We start from the raw sequence: 19286 nt of genomic DNA on the forward strand, positions 1-19286 counted from the left end.
ATACACTATTACTGTATGGTTTCAGTTCTTTTAAATTTGTTGAGGATTTGGTCTTATGGCTCAGCATACCTTCTACCTTGGTAAATGTTCCCTGTACTTGTACATATATGCTGCACTTGTTGGTATAGCATTCTTATTTTGGGGAGAGGGGTAACAAATGACTCTATTTGAAGGAATGGTACTAAGGAAAGAACTTGTAGATGTTTCGGTACAACTTATAGAAAAGGTAAAGGTAACCCAAACATGCATGCCCTGCCTTGGTGACCAGGAAAATCACCCTTGTGGCTGTGGGAAGCCAGCCTAAGGCTTAGCTCTCATTATCACTGTTTCCCAGGGTGTGTTTGTCAAAGAGATACTCTGCCATGCCAGATTTGGGGGCCCCCATCTTGTGTAAGTTGGTTACATGGTCACGCAATTCTTTGATGGATTTCACCTGCTCGTTCAGGTAAAGAGTCTCAATGAAGTCACACAAATGGGGGTCATTTTTGTCAGTGGCCAATTTGTGCAGTTCCAGTAGTGACTGATTCACACTTTTTTCCAAGTGTAGCGCACATTCCATTGCATTCAGCCCATTCTCCCAGTCATCATGGTCTGGTTTCTTGATATCCTGAAGGAAGATTCGGCCACCCCGGTGGTTCTGCAGCTTCATCAGTTTCTCAGCATGTTCCCTTTCCTCACGAGACTGGTGAAGAAAGTATTTGGCAAAGTTCTTCAAAGCCACATCATCACGGTCAAAATAGTATGACATGGATAGGTAGACGTAGGAGGCGTAGAGCTCCAGGTTGATCTGGCGGCTGATGGCAGCCTCCGAGTGTTGGTGCTAGTTCTGGCGCATCTGCGAGGGGGATGCGGTCGTCATGGCCGGCGGCTGAGGAGAGGCGGTCGGAGGGCGCTGTGAGGTGGTGGCGAGGGCTGGCTCTGAGTGGCCGGCCGGAGCGGGGGACCAGCGCGGGGTTCTGTCCAAGCAGTGTTGAAGCAGGAAACCTCGGTGACTCTCCACGATGACTGTGGCCGGTATAGCATTTTTTAAATGTCAGCTAGATCAAGTTGATGGTTTTCAAATCTCTTGTATCTTCACTGATTTTTTTTTTCTACGTTTTTTATCAGGTACTGGGAGAGGGATGTTTATTCTCTATGAGTGCTGATTTTTCTATTTTAGTCTGTCAATTTTTACTTAATATAGCTTTTTACATCTACTTTAATATGATTCATATTCAATTTTTATAACTTTCCTTAACTGTTTACTGTCACTCTGTGCCTTTTTTATTAAATTGTTTCTACTCAACACCATAGAGTTTAATCTTGCTTTTAAATCTAGTCTGATAATCTCTGCCTTTTGATTCTAGTATTGGACCATTTATTAACTGAATCAGTACAGTACAGTACAGGTGTTTACTTTGTCTTTACTGCAGACCCAATTTTCTGTCATATATAATTTCTCTACAGTCTGATGAACTTCTTTTATCAGTTATTATATTGTATGTCCATTTGGGACAAATTCTCTCAGCTTTCCCTGCTGAGAAAGTTTTTATTTCATATTCATAGATTGCAAAGATATTCTTCTTTGTTTTATTCCAGCAGGTATATAAAGTTTTTACACTTATGTCCATGATCATCCTGAAATGAAATTTTGTGTGTGGAGTAAGATAGCATCCAAGTTCATTTTTTCCCCATAATCATATCCAGTTGTCCCAGTATCATTTGTTGATAAGACAGACTTTCTTTTCCCCATTAAATTGTAGAAATATATTTGTGGAAAGTCAAATGACCATATAAGCTTAGGTCTCATTCTGAATTCCCTATTTTATTCCATTTATTGATTCATCTATCCATATATCAATACCATTCTGTCTTAGTTAATGAAGCTTCTTTGTAAGTCTTGATATCTGGTACTAAATGTCACACAATATCACTATCCTTTTGAAAACTAATACTAGCTCTTCTGTAGCATAAATTGTAGAATCAGACTGTCAGTTTCTTCAGTATCATAGCAATGTTCTCTCAATTAATGAACATAAATAATCCCTCCATTTATTTAACCATTCTTTAATATTCCTTATCTATGTCATGGGGTTTTCAGTCATGAGCTCTTGGAAAATTTCATTAAATTTATTCCTAACTCTTTAATATTTTCATGCCACTTTAATGATATTTCAGAATTAAAATTCTCAATATTTTGTTGCTAGTATATGTTAATGCAATTGCTTTTTTATATTTTAACTTATGTGAGTTAGAGTTCTAATATTTTTATTAATAGATTCCTGTAGATTTTTTCTAACATATAATCACACTCTCTGAAAATAACAATAGTTTTACTTCTTATCCAATATTTATGTATTTATTTACTCTTTTGTCTTATTGATTGGTTAAGACCTACTTCTAATGTTGATTAGAAGTAATGAAGCAGACATCCCTGACTTTTCCCTATTTTAGGTGGAAACTTCAATATCATAACAGTAAGCTTGATGTTAGCTATAGATCTTTGCTAGAAGCATTTTAGCAGACTGAGGGAGTTCCCTCCTACTTACAGTGTGCTGAAATTAGTTATTATGATTTAGTGTTGAATTTCTTTAAAAAAATTCTTTTCTATATCTATTGAGATCATTATTTTTGCTTCTTATTTTTTAAATAGATTTGTGGTGATTTAGATGGATTTTAGAATTTTAAACCAACCTCACATTCCTGAGATAAGCCCACTTTGTTATAATCTGTTTTCCTTTTTCTTAAATATTGATGGATTCAATTCATAATGTTTTCTTAAGGAATTTTGATGCTATGCTCCTGAGTAGTTTTGAACTATAAATTAATTTTCTTATAATGCCCTTGTCAGGCTTTTGTATCAAGATCACATTGTCTCATACAATCAGTTGTGACATGTTCTTATTTCTGTTATTTTCTAAAAATGTTTGTGCGAGATTGGTGTTATTTCTTCCTTAAATGTTTGATGGTATTCACCAGTAAAATTGTCTGGGTGTGTAATTAACTATCATTATTGTGCAAACTTCATACCAGGGAGGGAAAGTGTAGCTTCATGCATCGGGACCCTGTCTTTTCCAAGGGGGTTTCTCAGATGACTGCCTTCTGTTTTGGAGCTCTGACGAATCTGGCACAATCTAGCCACCACAGGGAGAATAGAAGTGCACATTGGGATGGTAGAATGCCATTGATCTTATCTCCTGCTCTACACAGTGAGCAGACAAAAAAATCTCAGCTCTCAGCTTCCCCCTTGGGAAGGAAAGAGTTGATCCATGCATCCAGCAATCCATCCTCTCCAGGGCTGCACAAAGGAATGGCATCTGTACTGTATAGCACAGGGAACTATATTCAATATCCTGTCATAAACCATAATGGAAAAGAATATAAAGGAGAGAATGTCTGTATGTGTATAACTGAGTCACTTTGCCATACAGCAGAGAGTGGCACAACATTGTATATCAACTATACTTCAATTAAAGAAAAATAAAAATAAAAAAAAAAGAAATAGCATCTGTTTCACCAGTTCTGAAGTTCTGATGGGCCAGTGGCAGCTCGTGTGTGGATGCCATTGTTTCTCTCCCATGATCAACACAGTGTTAATGGATAAAAAATCCCAGTTTTCAGCTTGCCCCTGAGAAGGAAAAGAGTTGATCTGTATGTCCAGTGCCCCCACTTTTCCAGGGCTGACCAAAGAACTAACATCGATCTCACTAGTCTTGAAGCTCTGATAGATCTAGCACAGTCTAGCCACCTGGTGAAGAATGGAGGTAGCAGCTTGGGCTGCTAGATGCCATAGCTACCCCTACCTCCTGGGCTCAGCATGGAGGGAGTGGACAAAAGCCACAGATGCCTGCTTTTCCCTGGGGAGGGAAAGAGTTGGTAGAGGTCCCCAAAATCTCTGGCCGGGCTGATTGGCAGGGGTCTTCTTCTGTATGAGGCAAGTCAGTGAAGACTGAAAGAGGTGTCTGCTTTGTCAAATGCATAGACACCAACATAGAAAACCTATGAAAATGAGTAATCAGATAAAGATGTTCCAAACAAAGGAAACAGAGAAATCTCCAGAAACCAACCCTAATGAAACAGTTTTGTGATTTTCCTTATAGAGAATTAGAAATAGCTCTTATAAAGATGGACAATGAGGTAGTGGGTAAATCACTTTTTAATTCTAGTATAAAAGTTAAAGACAAAAGTATTTTTAAAAACTATACCTAAAAATGTGTTAATACACATAATGTGTCATACACAATATGAATACCTGTAAATTGTGACGTGTATTCATATGACACCCACTCTGAAAGATTAAAAAAAAAAAAACACGGTGAAAAGTTTCATTTAAATTCTTTCCAAACCCAAGGATCCTTAGGCAGTAAGCAAACTCTAGCAGCATTATCAAAATCCTCCACAAGTTTGCAAATGCTTGAATGTCAGGCTTGAGACGTAGAGTCTCTCCATGTTAGATGCTTTCTCTTGCGGGAAGTAAGAGGAAACCTAGAGGTTGTATGGTGCCTGTCATGGCAGGAGAAAGCTGACTTCTGGAGATAGTAAATTCTGACAATGATAACATGGACTGGAGAGGGGAGAAGTTAAAGTGTAGAGCATAGTTGAACTCTAGTTACCAGCTTAAAAAAAGACTGCTATAAGATATCATATTCTTATAAAATATAATAATATTATATAATTATATGTATTACATAACCCCAAAGTAACCAAAAAATACCTATAGAAATTATGCAAAAGAAAAAGAGAAAGGAATGAAAGTATATCAATTTAAAATATCAAAAAAACACAAAGCAAGACGAAGGGGAAAAGACAGACAAAAGAATTAAAAGACTAACAGAAAACAATGAATGGCAATAGTAAATACTTTCCTAAGAATAATAATTTAAATGTAAATAGATTAAATTCTCCAATTAGAAGACATAGAATGGCTGAAGGGATAAAAAGCTGGACTAACTATATGCTATCTACAAGAAAATCACTATTTTTTTAAATTGAAGTATAGTTGATTCACAGTATTGTGTTAGTTTCAGGTGTACAGCAAAGTGATTCAGTTCTATTCAGTTAAATACATATATGTATATTTCAGATTATTTTTCATTATAGGTTATTATGAGATACTGAATATAGTACCCTGTGAAAAAGGATGAAATATTGAAATATTGCCATCTGCAGCAACTTGGATGGACCTAGAAACTATCGTACTAAGAAAATCACTTTAGATTTAAGGACACATATAGGCAGAAAGTGTAGGGATGAAAAGATAATATTCCATGTCACTGGTAAACAGTAGAGAGCAGGGTTGACTGATTTTATCAGGCAAAATAGATTTTAAATTACAAATTCTCACAAGAAACAAAGAAGGATATTATATAATGATAAAGGGTCAATCCACCAGGAAGATATTTGCACTCAGTATCAGAGCATACACTGGTAGAACTGAAGGAAGAAATAGATAGCAATACAGTAAGAGTAAGAGATTTCAATACTACACTTTCAAGAAGGGACGGAATATCCAGACAGAAGATCAGTAAGCAAACAGAGGACTTCAATAACACTATAGAACAAATGTAATAAACAAAGTTTCTACAACTTTCCACTCAATACCACAATACACCACAATACACATTCTTCTCAACTGAGAATAGATCTTTCTCCAGGATAGATCACATGTTAGATCATGAAGCAAGTCTTAACAAATTTAAGATTAAAATTATACCAAGTATCATTTCTGATCACAGTGGAATGAAAATAGAAATCAGTAGCAGAAGGAAAACTGAAAAATTCACAAATATGTAGAAATTAAACCATACACTCTTGAACAACAATTGGGTCAAAAAAGAATCAGAGGAAACTAGTAAATACCTCGAGACAAAAATAAAAACACAACATACCAAAATATATGAAATTGAGAAAAAGAGTACTAAGAGGAATGTTCATAGTTAGAAAAGTCTACATTATAAAAGAAGAAAGATCTCAAAAAATCTAACTTCGTACCTCAAGGATTTAGAAAAAGAAAAAGCCCAAAGTTAGCAGAAGGAATTAAAAAAACAAAGACAGAAATAAACAAAATAAAAAATGGAAAAACAATAGAAAAAGCCAGTGAAACTCAGAACTGTTTTTTGAAAAGATTTTTTAAAAAGCAAAAAAACCCTTGGATAGACTAAGAAAAAGAGAGAACAATCAGTATCAGAAATGAGAGACATTACAACTTATGCCACAGAAATACAAAGAATCATAAGGACACTACTATGGACAATTATATACCAACAAGCTGAATAGTCTAGAAAAGATGAGTAAATTCCTGGAAACATACAACCTACCAAGACTAAAACATGAAGAAAGTCTGAACAGACCTATATCTAATATGGAGATTGAATCAGTCATCAAAACCCTCCCAACAAAGAAAAGCGCGGAGTCAGATGGCTTCACTAGTGAATTCTTAGGAAAAAATACCAATCTTTCTCAAGCTTTTCCACAAAATTGAAGAGGAGGGAACACTTCCAGACTCATTTAATGAGTCCCTCACTACCCTGATACTAAAGCCAGACAAAGATCTACAAGAAAGTAGGTGAGAGAGAGAGAATCATAAAAATGTATTACCTTATCAAAAATAAATTGATTGTAAAAGAAAATTGGAGATAGTAAGACAGCAAGAAAGGGTCAAAACTTTCAAGTATTATTTTTATTATTGCTTTCCTTAAACATTTGTAATATATGTTTCTTATATAAGAAAGCCTTTCCTAGCCTCTCAAATCTAAGTATTTACTATATCTAATACAATTGAATTTTTGCATACGTTGTGAGGAAGGAATAAAAACTTATTTTCCCCATCTGGAAAATTGTTCTAGCATCATCTATATCATCTATCTACCTATCTATCTATCTATCATCTATCTATCTATCTATCTATCTATCTATCTATATCTATTTTTATCTTGAGATGTATTTTACATAAATAATAGTGCATAAAACAATGCAAAGAATAATTATGAAGTATGTGTAATTTGTAACAACCAAAGTGAAAAAAATAGATCATTTTTAGTATCTCAGAAATCCCTCATGTGTCTATCCTTTCCCCCATTCTAAATATTTTGACTTTTATGATAATTATTACCTTGCTTTTCTTTATAATTTTACTACTTATATGAACATGTCTATAAATATATTATTTTTCCTTGATTTTGAGTGTGATGCAAAGTGAGCACACTACTGTATTACTTTCTTTTTTATTTATTGCTCAACATTGTGACAATCTAACATCATTAAATATAGCTATAGTTATTTCATTTGTTTTGCCGTATACTATTCTATTGTATGAATATCTCCAAGTTTGTTCATTCTACTATTGATAGACATTTGAAGTTTTTTCCAATTGAAAATCATTATAAACACTGCTGCTGCAAATATTTTTCATATCTACTAGCAAGCATGTACAAGATTCATTCTGCTTTATATACTTAGATGGGATATTGCTATATAACAAGTCAAGTGTTATTTAAATGAGTAGATAATGCTAATATTTTTTCCAACATAGTTGAACAACTTACAATCTGCCAATCATTCATGAGATTCTCCTTTGGTTCACAATTCTACCAACAATTGGTGTCATCAGAGGTTTTAGTAATTGCCAATCTGGTATGTGTGCAATAATGTTTCGTTGAGATTTTAATTTGAATTTGTCTGATTTACTAATGAAGTTAAAGGTATGTTTACATGTTTAGTGGTAATTGGTATATCCTCTTTTGTAAAGTATAGTAAAATTTATGGCCCATTTTTAAAAACTGGTATTTGGAGATTTTCTTAATGGCTTCTTGTAATTTTTGTTTGTTGTTATGTAGTATATACATATACTTAGTTAAATATACATGTTGCAAACATCCTCTCCTTACTTTCTTTTACCTTCTCACAGTTTTATTGTGTCTTTAGACGAAGAGAGATTAAGTTTAATGTAATTGAGTTTATCAGTATTTCCTTCATGCATATGGCTGTTTTCATCTAGCTTAACACATCTTTCCCTCAAGATGAAATCATAAAAATATTGTCTTATGCATCTTCTAAAAATGTATAGTTTCCCCTTTTATGCGTTAGTCATTTTTTCTGCCTGGAATTGATTTTTATAGCATTTGTAAAATTTGGGATATATTTTATATAGCATATAATTCAGCATTTTTAAAGTGTACACCTAAGTGGATTATAATATATTTACTATGTTGTATAGCCCTCACCACTGTCTAATTCCAGAACTTTCCACTACCCCATAATGAAACCATAGTCATTAGGAGTTAATGTCAATCACCCATCACTCCCATCCCCTGACAATCGCTATTCTACTTTCAGTCTCTATGGATTTGCCTATTCTGCACATTTCATATAAATGTTATCATAAAATGTGACATTGGAAAATTATAGACCTTCTAGATTCCCTTCTAGATCCCAGGAATATTTTGCAACTTTCCAAAGTTTTAGGGACGTTCCTCCTGTGTTAGTTGCTAGGGCTACCATAACAAAATATCACAGACTGTGTGGCTGAAACAACAGAAATTTATTTTCTCACAGTTCTAGAGACTTCAAGCCCTAGAGCAAGGTGTTGGCAGGTTTGATTTCTCCTAAGGCCTCTCTCACATGGCCTTTTCTCTGTGTGCACGCATCTCCAAATATGGTCATATTCTAAGATTCTGGGGTTAGGGTTTCAACATATGAATTTTGAGGGGACACAGTTCATTCCATAAAACCTCCCAAACTTTTTGGTTAGTCTATTGTTTTCCACAGCTGTTATGCAACACCTATCATCTCAGGTGGCAGGAACCTAAGATTGTTTTAGCCTGCAAGGTTTGCAGGAAATGCTGCCCCCAATTTGTAAGCTGCTTTAACACTAAACCTGCAAGTTACTAACATAAAAACTAACGTTTGAGCCAGTTTTCCAGGGAGATACTAGACAGGTCAGAACAAATAATTAATTACAACTCTATGTGAATAAGGTCTGTTCTTTTGCCTTTGGTGCCAGGAAAGTGGTCCAGTGGTCTGTTATTTTCATGGCTACCATGGAGAAAGGGAGCTGGGTATGGGAATGGGGTAAGTTAAATGCCACAAAATTCTCAGTTCTTACTGAGAACGGTTCTTTTCTTTTTTTTCTTTTTTTGAGCAAGTACATTCTCCAGATTGTTGCAAGCCTTGGTAAGTTGCCAGAATCTAAAAAAAAGTTGATTCTGACAGTTTTTGCCTGTTTTTTCTTGCTTTTATGCACGGTAGAATTGGGGATCATTTATTCTGCCATTTTTGCTGATGTCAACCTGGAATTGATCTTTGCATATGATATGCAGTAAAAGTCCTGTTTCATATGATTCATCAGTTGTCACCACATGACTTTTTGTAAAGTTCATCCTTTCTTGCTTTTCTTCAAGGCCATTTCTTTCGTACATCAATTGTCCATACATAGGTTACTCAGTTTCTAGGATTTTTATTTTCATTCTGAGTGATTTATTTACCCATCCATGTCCAAATACCATGCTGTCTGATTATTTTACTTTAAAATAAGTACATTTTTAAGCTATTTTTAATTTATTTTTTAGTGAAGTATAGTTGATTTACAATGTTGTGTTAGTTTCTGGTGTACGGTAAAGTGATTCAGTTTTATATATATATTCAATTTCATATATATATATTCTTTTTCATATTCTTTTCCATTATGGTTTATTACAGGATATTGAATATAGTTCCCTGTGCTATATAGTAGGACCTTGTTTTTTGTCTATTTTATATATAGTAGACTGTATCTACTAATCCCAAACTCCTAATTTATCCCTCCCCCATCCCTTTTCCCCTTTGGTAACCTTAAGTTTATTTTCTATGTCTGTGAGTCTGTTTCTGTTTCATAAGTAAGTTCATTTGTGTCATATTTTAGATTCCATCCACATATAAGTGGTATCATATGATATTTGTCTTTCTGACTTATTACTTCATTTAGTATAATAATTTCTAGGTCCATCCATGTTGCTGCAAATAGCATTATTTCATTCTTTTATGGCTAAGTAGTGTTCCATTGTATATATGTACCACATCTTCTTTACCCATTTATCTGTCAATGAACATTTAGGTTGCTTTCATGTTTGCCTGTTGTAAATAGTGTTGCTATGAACATAGGAGTGCATGTATCTTTTCGAATTATAGTTTTCTCCAGATATATGCCCAGGAGTGGGATTGCTGGATCATACGACAACTCTATTTTTAGTTTTTTGAGGAGTCTGCATACTGTTTTCCATAGTGGCTGCACCAATTTACATTCCCTCTAACAGTATAAGAGGGTTCCCTTTTCTCCACAGCCTCTCCAGAATTTGTTATTTGTAGACTGTTTAATGATGACCATTCTGACCAGTGTGAGGTGGTACTTCATTGCAGGTTTGATTTGCATTTCTTTAATAATTAACGATGTTGAGCATCTTTTCATGTGCATATTGGCCATCTGTGTGTCTTCTTTGGAGAAATGTCTATTTGGATCTTCTGTCCATTATATGATTAGGTTGTTTGGTTTTTTTGTTACTTACTTGTACGAGCTGTTTTCATATTTTGGAATTTAAGCCCTTGTCAGTCGCATTGTTTGCAAATACTTTATCCTGGTCTGTAGGTTGTCTTTTTGTTTTGTTGATGGTTTCCTTTGCTGTGAAAAAGCTTATAAGTTTGATTAGGTCCCATTTGTTTATTTTTGCTTTTATTTCTGTTGCCTTGGGAGACTGACCTAAGAAAACATTGGTACAATTTATGTCAGAGAATGTTTTTCCTGTGCTCTCTTCTAGGAGTTTTATGTTATCATGTCTTATATTTAAGTCTTTAATCCATTTTGAGTTTATTTTTGTGTACAGTGTGAGGCAGTGTTCTAACTTCATTGACTTACATGTGGCTGTCCAGCTTTCCCAACACCATTTGCTGAAGAGACTGTCTTTTCTCTATTGTATATTCTTGCCTCCTTTGTTGAAGACTGACTGTAGGTTCGTGGGTTTATTTCTGGGCTCTCTCTTCTATTCCATTGATCCATATGTCTGTTTTTGTGCCAGTACCATTCTGTTTTGATTACTGTAGCTTTGTAGTATTGTCTGAAGTTTGGGAGGGTTATGGCTCCTACTTTGTTCTTTTTCCTCAGGGTTCATTGGCAATTCTAGGTCTTTCATGGTACCATATAAGTTTTAGGGTTGTTTGTTCTAGTTCTGTGAAAAATGTCATGGGTATTTTGATAGGGACTGCATTAAATCTGTAGATTGCTTTTGGTAGTAATACCATTTTGACAATATTAATTCTTCCAATCCAAAAGCATTGGATATCTTTCCATTTCTTTGAATCATCTTCAGTTTCCTTCCTCAATGTTTTATAATTCTCAGCATATAAGTCTTTCACCTCCTTGGTCAGGTTTATTCCTAAGTATCTTTTTTTTTTTTTTCCTGATAAGATTTTAAAAGGGATTTTTTTTTTTTACTTTTCCTTTCTGATATTTTATTTTTAGTATAAAGAAACACAACAGATTTCTGTATTTTAATCTTGTATCCTGCTACCTTGCTGAATTTGTTTATCAGTTCTAGTAGTTTTGTGTAGAGTCTTTAGGGTTTTCTATATATTGTATAATGTTATCTGCATATAATGACAATTTTATCTCTTCTCTTCCTATTTGGATACCTTTTATTTCTTTTTCTTGTCTGATTGCTGTGGCTAGGACTTCCAATACTATGTTGAGTAGAAGTGGTGAGAATGAGCATCCTTGTTTCCAGATTTTACTGTGAAGCCTTTCAGATTTTCACTGTTGAGTTTTATGTTGACTGTTGGTTTATCATAAATAGCTTTTATTATGCTGAGATATGTTCCCTCTATACCCACTTTGTTAAGAGTTTTTATCATGAATGGATGTCTAATTTTATCAGAGACTTTTTCTGCATCTATTGAAATGATTATGTGGTTTTTGTCTTTTCTTTTGTTGATGTGGTATATCACATTAATTGTTTTGCATATGTTGAACCATACTTGTGACCATGTGATGAATCCAACTTGATCCTGGTGTATGATCTTTTTTTATGTGTTGTTGCATTCAGTTTGCTAATATTTTGTTGAGAACTTTTGTATCTATATTCATCAAAGATATTGGCCTGTAGTTTTCTTTTTAGGTAGTGTCTTTGTCTGGTTTTGGTATCAGGGTGATGGTGGCTTCATAGAATGACTTTGGAAGTGTTCCCTCCTATTCAATCTTTAGGAGGAATTTGAGAAGGATCAGTATAAGTTCTTTGTATGTTTGGTAGAATTCCCCAGTGAAGCCATCTTGTTCTGGACTTTTGTTTGCAGGAAGTTTTTCTTATTACAGATTCTATTTCACTTCTAGTGATTGATCTGTTCAAATTATCTATTTCTTCTTGATTCACTTTTGGTGGGCTGTATGTCTCTAGAAACTTGTCCATTTCTTCTAGGTTGTCCAATGTTGGCATATAATTGTTCATAGTATTCTCTTGTGGGTTTTTGTAATATTTCTGTGGTATCAGTTGTTATTTCTCCTCTTTCATTTCTTATTTTGTTTATTTGGGTCCTTTATCTTTTCTTCTTGGTGAGCCTGGACAGAGGTTTGTCAATTTTGTTTACCCTTTCAAAGAACTAGCTCTTGATTTTATTGATATTTTTCTCTTTTTTTCTATTTTTTTAATCCCTATTTCATTTCTTTCCTCTCTGATCTTTATCATTTCTTTCCTTCTGGTGACTTTAGGTTTTGTTTGTTCTTTTTCTAATTTTTTGGGGTGGTAGGTTGTTTATTTGAGATTTTTCTTGTTTCTTTGAGGAAGGCCTGTATCACTGTGGACTTCCCTCTTAGGAATGCTATTGCTGCATCCCATAGATCTTGTATGGTTGTGTTTTCATTGTCATTTGTCTCAAGGTATTTTTTAATTTCCTCTTTGATTTCATCGTTGCCCCATTGGTTTTTTAGTAGCATGTTGTTTAGTCTCCATGTAATCATTTTTTTCTTGTTTCTCTTTCTGTGGTTGATTTCTATTTTCATGATATTGTGGTCAGAAAAGATGCTTAAATTGACTTCTATCCTCTTAAATTTGTTGAGGTTTGTTTTGTATGTAGGCAGTCCTAGAGAATGTTCCATGTGCACTTGAAAAGAATGTGTATTCTATTTTTTTTGGATGTGATGTACTAAAAATATCAATTAAGTCTAACTGTTCTATTGTATCATTTAGGATATCTGTTGCCTTCTTGATTTTTTGTCTGGAAGATCTGTCCATTGATGTGAGTGGGTTTTTAAAGTCTCCTACTATTTTTGTTTTCCTGTTAATTTCTCCCTTTATGTCTGTTAGTATTTGTTTTATGTATTTAGGTGCTACTATATTGGGTGCATATATGTTTATGAATATAATATCCTCTTCTTATATTGATCCTTGTATCATTATGTAGTATCCTTCTTTATCTTTCTTTATGACCTTTGTTTTAAAGTCTATTTTGTCTGGTATGTCTGTTGCTACCCTGATTTCTTCATAGTTTCTAGTTCCTTTTTTACAGTCATCTGCATTTCTATTGGTAGCTTTTCTTAATTCCTTCAGTATTTTCATTACCTCCTTTTTGAATTTGAGGTCTAGTAGACTGGAGAGGTCTGTTTCATTGTTTGTACTTTCAGAGTAATCCTCTTGATCTTTTAATTGGAAGTGCTTCCTTTGCTTCTTAGTTTTACTTATATTTCTCTGACTCTATGAGTTTAAGAGAAACAGTTATCTACTATAGTCTTGGAGGGTTCTTATGTGGGAACATCCCCATGTAGGCTGCATGAGTCTCATATTTTTGGTGCAAGGGCTGTTTTTAGTATGGATGCCTGCCACATTTTCTCTCAGTGTGTGTAGGCTGTTATCCCCTTTGTAGGGGGTGTGACTGGTGTTGTGGTGACCAGAGCCTGCACTGGATGTTGACCAGGCCTCCTCTTTGCTCTGTGGTTGTCACAGTCCTGTTGGGTGCAGGGTCTGCTCCCCAGTTTTTGGAGTAGATGCCCCCAGATCTGTTTCTGAACTGTGGTGTGATGTAGGAGGAACTGGAGCACTCCCACTGGGAGAGGAGCCACTGAGTATTCCTCCACAGGAGCTGTCCACTAGGAAGTGTGCTCTGTGGTATCACCTGTCACCTGCTGTGCAGGCTCACCAACTACACTGTTTTGGCACTGCCCTCAGCCCTGCCTCAACCTTGGAAATTCAGGCAGTTGGCCCAGGTGTCCCACATGTGCTGTGTTCACAAAACCCTTAACGCATATCTGTTGGCACAGAACCACTGAGGTCAGGCACCGGGACCACCATAGTCCCACACTTGGACCTGCCCTTGGAGCTACCAAGTCAGCCCAGACCCAAGCCCTATCTCTACATGTGTGCGCTTGCAGAGCCTATAGCTTGCTATCGCCAGACCTGCCCCAGGCATGGGAGCACCAGTAATCGTCTCAGATGTCCTGCAGGCAGTGAGTTTACAAAGCCACCTGTGGTGCATAAATCCGCTGATCACACAGTGACTGCTTCTGAAGTCTTGGGGCTCCTGGGGATTGGCTTGGATTTCAGGCCACCTCTGCATGTGGGCAACCTGCAGGTGCTTATGTGCTCCCAGAACTCCACACCCACTGTGACCATGCTGAAAATGAGGCTGCTCCAGTAGGCCCCACCCTTAGAGCATGCATGTTAACAATGGGGCTTCAGTGGCAGTTTAAGAAAATTGAAATAGTATCAAGTATCTTTTCTGACCACAATGCTATGAGACTAGATATCAGTTACAGGAAAAAAATCTGTAAGAAATACAAACACATGAAGGCTAAACAATATGCTACTAAGTAACCAAGAGATCACTGAAGAAATCAAAGAGGAAATGAAAATATACCTAGAAATAAATGACAATGAAAATTTGATGACTGAAAACCTATGGGATGCAGCAAAAGCAGTTCTAAGAGGGAAGTTTTTAGCAATACAATCCTACCTCAAGAAAGAAGAAAAATCTCAAATAAACAACCTAACCTTACACCTAAAACAATTAGAGAGAGAAGAACAAAAAAACTCCAAAGTTAGCAGAAAGAAAGAAATCATAAAGATCAGATAAGAAATAAATGAAGGAAACAATAGCAAAGATCAATAAAACTAAAAGCTGGTTCTTTGAGAAGATAAACAAAATTGATAAACCATTATCCAGACGCATTACTAAAAAAAGGGAGAAGACTCAAATCAATAGACTTGGAAATGAAAAAGGAGAAGTAACAACTGACACTGCAGAAATACAAAGGTTCATGAAAGATTACTACAAGCAACTCTATGCCAATAAAATGGACAACCTGGAAGAAATGGTCAAATTCTGAGAAAAGCACAACCTTCTGAGACTGAACCACGAAGAAATAGAAAATATAGACACACCAATCACAGGCACTGAAATTGAAACTGTGATTAAAAATATTCCAACAAACAAAAGTCCAGGACCAGATGGCTTCACAGGTGAATTCTATCAAACATTTAGAGAAGAGCTAACACCTATCCTTCTCAAACTCTTCCAAAATATAGCAGAGGGAGGAACACTCCGAAACTCATTTGGCAAGGCCATCATCACCCTGATACCAAAACCAGACAAAGTTGTCACAAAAAAAAAAGAAAACTACAGGCCAATATCACCAATGAACATAGATGCAAAAGTCCTCAACAAACTACTAGGAAACAGAATCTAACAGCACATTAAAGGGATCATACACCATGATCAGTGGGGTTTATCCCAGGAATGCAAGGATTCTTCAATATATGCAAATCAATCAATGTGATACACCATATTAACAAATTGAAAGATAAAAACCATATGATAATCTCAATAGATGAAGAAAAAGCTTTCAACAAAATTCAACACCCATTTATGATAAAAACCCTCCAGAAAGTAGGCATAGAGGGAACTTACCTCAACGTAATAAAGGCCATATATGACAAACTCACAGCCAACATCATTCTCAATGGTGAAAAGATAAAACCATTTCCTCTAAGATCAGGAACAAGACAAGGTTGTCCACTCTCACCACTATTATTCAACCTAGTTTTGGAAGTTTTAGCCACAACAATCAGAGAAGAAAAAGAAATAAAAGGAATCCAAACTGGAAAAGAAGAAAGTAAAGCTGTCACTGTTTGCAGATGACATGATACTATACATAGAGAATCCTTAACATGCTACCAGAAAACTACTAGAGCTAGTCAATGAACTTGGTAAAGTAGCAGGTACAAAATTAATGCACAGAAATCTCTTGCATTCTTAAAGATGCTACCAGAAAATTACTAGATGCTACCAGAATCCTAAAGATGCTACCAGAAAGCTACTAGAGCCAGTCAATGAATTTGGTAAAGTAGCAGGATACATAATTAATGCACAGAAAACTTTTGCATTCCTATACACTAATGATTAAAAATCTGAAAGAGAAATTAAGGAAACACTCCCATTTACCATTGCAACAAAAAGAATAGAATACCTAGGAATAAACCTACCTAAGGAGACAAAAGACCTGTATGCAGAAAACTGTGACACTGATGAAAGAAATTAAAGATGATACCAACAGATGGAGAGATATACCATGTTCTTGGATTGGAAGAAGCAACATTGTGAAAATGACTATACTACCCAAAGCAATCTACATATTCAGTGCAATCCCTGTCAGACTAACAATGGCATTTTTCACAGAACTAGAACAAAAAATTGCACAATTTGTATGGAAACACAAAAGACCCCGAATAGCCAAAGCAATCTTTTTTTTTTTTTTAGAAATTCACGTTCTTTTATTTTTATTTATTTATTTATTTATGACTGTGTTGAGTCTTCGTTTCTGTGCGAGGGCTTTCTCTAGTTGCGGCAAGTGGGGACCACTCTTCATCGCGGTGCACGGGCCTCTCACCATCGCGGCCTCTCTTGTTGTGGAGCACAGGCTCCAGACGCGCAGGCTCAGTAATTGTGGCTCACGGGCCCAGTTGCTCCGTGGCATGTGGGATCTTCCCAGACCAGGGCTCGAACCCGTGTCCCCTGCATTGGCAGGCAGATTCTCAACCACTGCGCCACCAGGGAAGCCCCCAAAGCAATCTTGAGAAAGAAAAACGGAGCTGGAGGAATAAGGCTCCCTGACTTCAGACTATACTACAAAGCTACAGTAATCAAGACAGTATGGTACTGGCACAAAAACAGAAATATAGATCAATGGAACAGGATAGAAAGCCCAGATATAAACCCACACACATATGGTTACCTTATCTTTCATAAAGGAGGCAAGAATATACAATGGAGAAAAGACAGCCTCTTTAGTAAGTTTTGCTGGGGAAACTGGACAGCTACAGGTAAAAGAATGAAATTAGAACACTTCCTAACACTATACACAAAAATAAACTCAAAATGGATTAAAGATCTAAATGTAAGGCTAGACACTGTAAAAGTCTTAGAGGAAAACATAGGCAGAACACTCTATGACATAAATCACAGCAAGATCCTTTTTGACCCACCTCCTACAGAAATGGAAATAAAACCAAAAATAAACAAATGGTACCTAATGAAACTTGAAAGCTTTTGCACAGCAAAGGAAACTATACACAAGACATAAAGCCAACCCTCAGAATGGGCGAAAGTATTTGCATATGAAGCAACTGACAAAGGTTTAATCTCCAAAATATACAAGCAGCTCATGCAGCTCAATATTAAAAAAACAAACAACCCAATCCAAAAATGGGCAGAAGACCTGAATAGACATTTCTCTAAAGAAGATATACAGATTGCCAACAAACAGATGAAAGGATGCTCAACATCACTAATCATTAGAGAAATGCAAATCTAAACTACAATGAGGTATCACCTCACACCAGTCAGAATGGCCACCATCAAAATATCTACAAACAATAAATGCTGGAGAGGGTGTGGAAAAAAGGGAACCCTCTTGCACTGTTGGTGGGAATGTATAATTGATACAGCCACTATGGAGAACAGTATGGAGGTTCCTTAAAAACCTAAAAATAGAACTACCATATGACCCAGCAATCCTACTACTGAGCATATACCCTGAGAATACCATAATTCAAAGAGTCATGTACCACAGTGTTCATTGCAGCACTATTTACAATAGCCAGGACATGGAAGCAACCTAAGTGTCCATCATCAGATGAATGGATAAAGAAGATGCGACACATATATACAATGGAATATTACTCAGCCATAAAAAGAAACGAAATTGTGTTATTTGTAGTGTGGTGGATGGACCTAGAGTCTGTCATACAGAGTGAATTAAGTCAGAAAGAGAAAAACAAATACTGTATGCTAACACATATATATGGAATCTAAGAAAAAAAAAAGGTCATGAAGAACCTAGGGGCAAGATGGGAATAAAGACGCAGACTTACTAGAGAATGGACTTGAGGACATGGGGAGGGGGAAGGGTAAGCTGGGACAAAGTGAGAGAGTGGCATGGACATATATACAGTACCAAATGTAAAATAGATAGCTAGTGGGAAGCAGCCACATGGCATAGGGAGATCAGCTCTGTGCTTTGTGACCACCTAGAGGGGTGGGATAGGGAGGGTGGGATGGAGATGCAAGAGGGAGGAGAAATGGGGATAAATGTATATGTATTGCTGATTCACTTTTTTATACAGCAGAAACTAACACACCATTGTAAATCAATTATACTGCAATAAAGATGTTAAAAGAAAAACAAAACCTATTTTGCATTTCAAAAAAAGAATGTATATTCTGCTGCTGTTACACACAGTAATCTATACATGACCATATGTATATGTTAATTTTGATTTTCAAATCTTCTCTAGCCTTATTTTTGCATGTTCTGTCATTTACTGACAAAATCCTTTGTCTAGGTATGACGTTTATAATATCGAAATAAATTTCCCAATGAACTATGGAGATATTTCTCTGTTCTCTAGTCTGATTCTTGTTTTGTTTTAGGGATTGCTTTTATATTTTCTTTCTGAAGTTAAAAAAATTGAATATTTGTGGTTCAAAAGTTTCACCCAATTGTTTCAGATTTTTAAACTTAAAACAATTCCCTATTGGACTTTTCATAATGACACTTAGTTCATTCTTCTATTCAGAGATATTTTACACTATTTATTTCCCTCCTACTCTTCATTGTCTGTAGTCTATTTATTTTGATCCCTGTTAAAAGGATATTGGAACTATTGCACCCATTTAATGTATCTCACTTATTTTTCTTCTCATCTTTTTATACATTTTCACTGCACTCCTGGAAAATATCTGAATTTAATCTTATGTTTATTAATTATATCTTCAGCTTGGGTCATTCTGTTATTTAG

At 35.6% G+C, this 19286-nt stretch overlaps 1 pseudogene; it reads right to left on the reverse strand.

Moving 5' to 3' along the window:
- Window positions 1-344: 344 nt before the first annotated feature.
- LOC114237241 (ferritin heavy chain-like) lies at window positions 345-859 on the reverse strand (annotated as a pseudogene).
- Window positions 860-19286: the final 18427 nt, after the last annotated feature.

The sequence above is a fragment of the Balaenoptera acutorostrata genome, chromosome X (genome assembly GCF_949987535.1).
Source record: "Balaenoptera acutorostrata chromosome X, mBalAcu1.1, whole genome shotgun sequence".
In the NCBI taxonomy this organism is placed as follows: Eukaryota; Metazoa; Chordata; class Mammalia; order Artiodactyla; family Balaenopteridae; genus Balaenoptera; species Balaenoptera acutorostrata.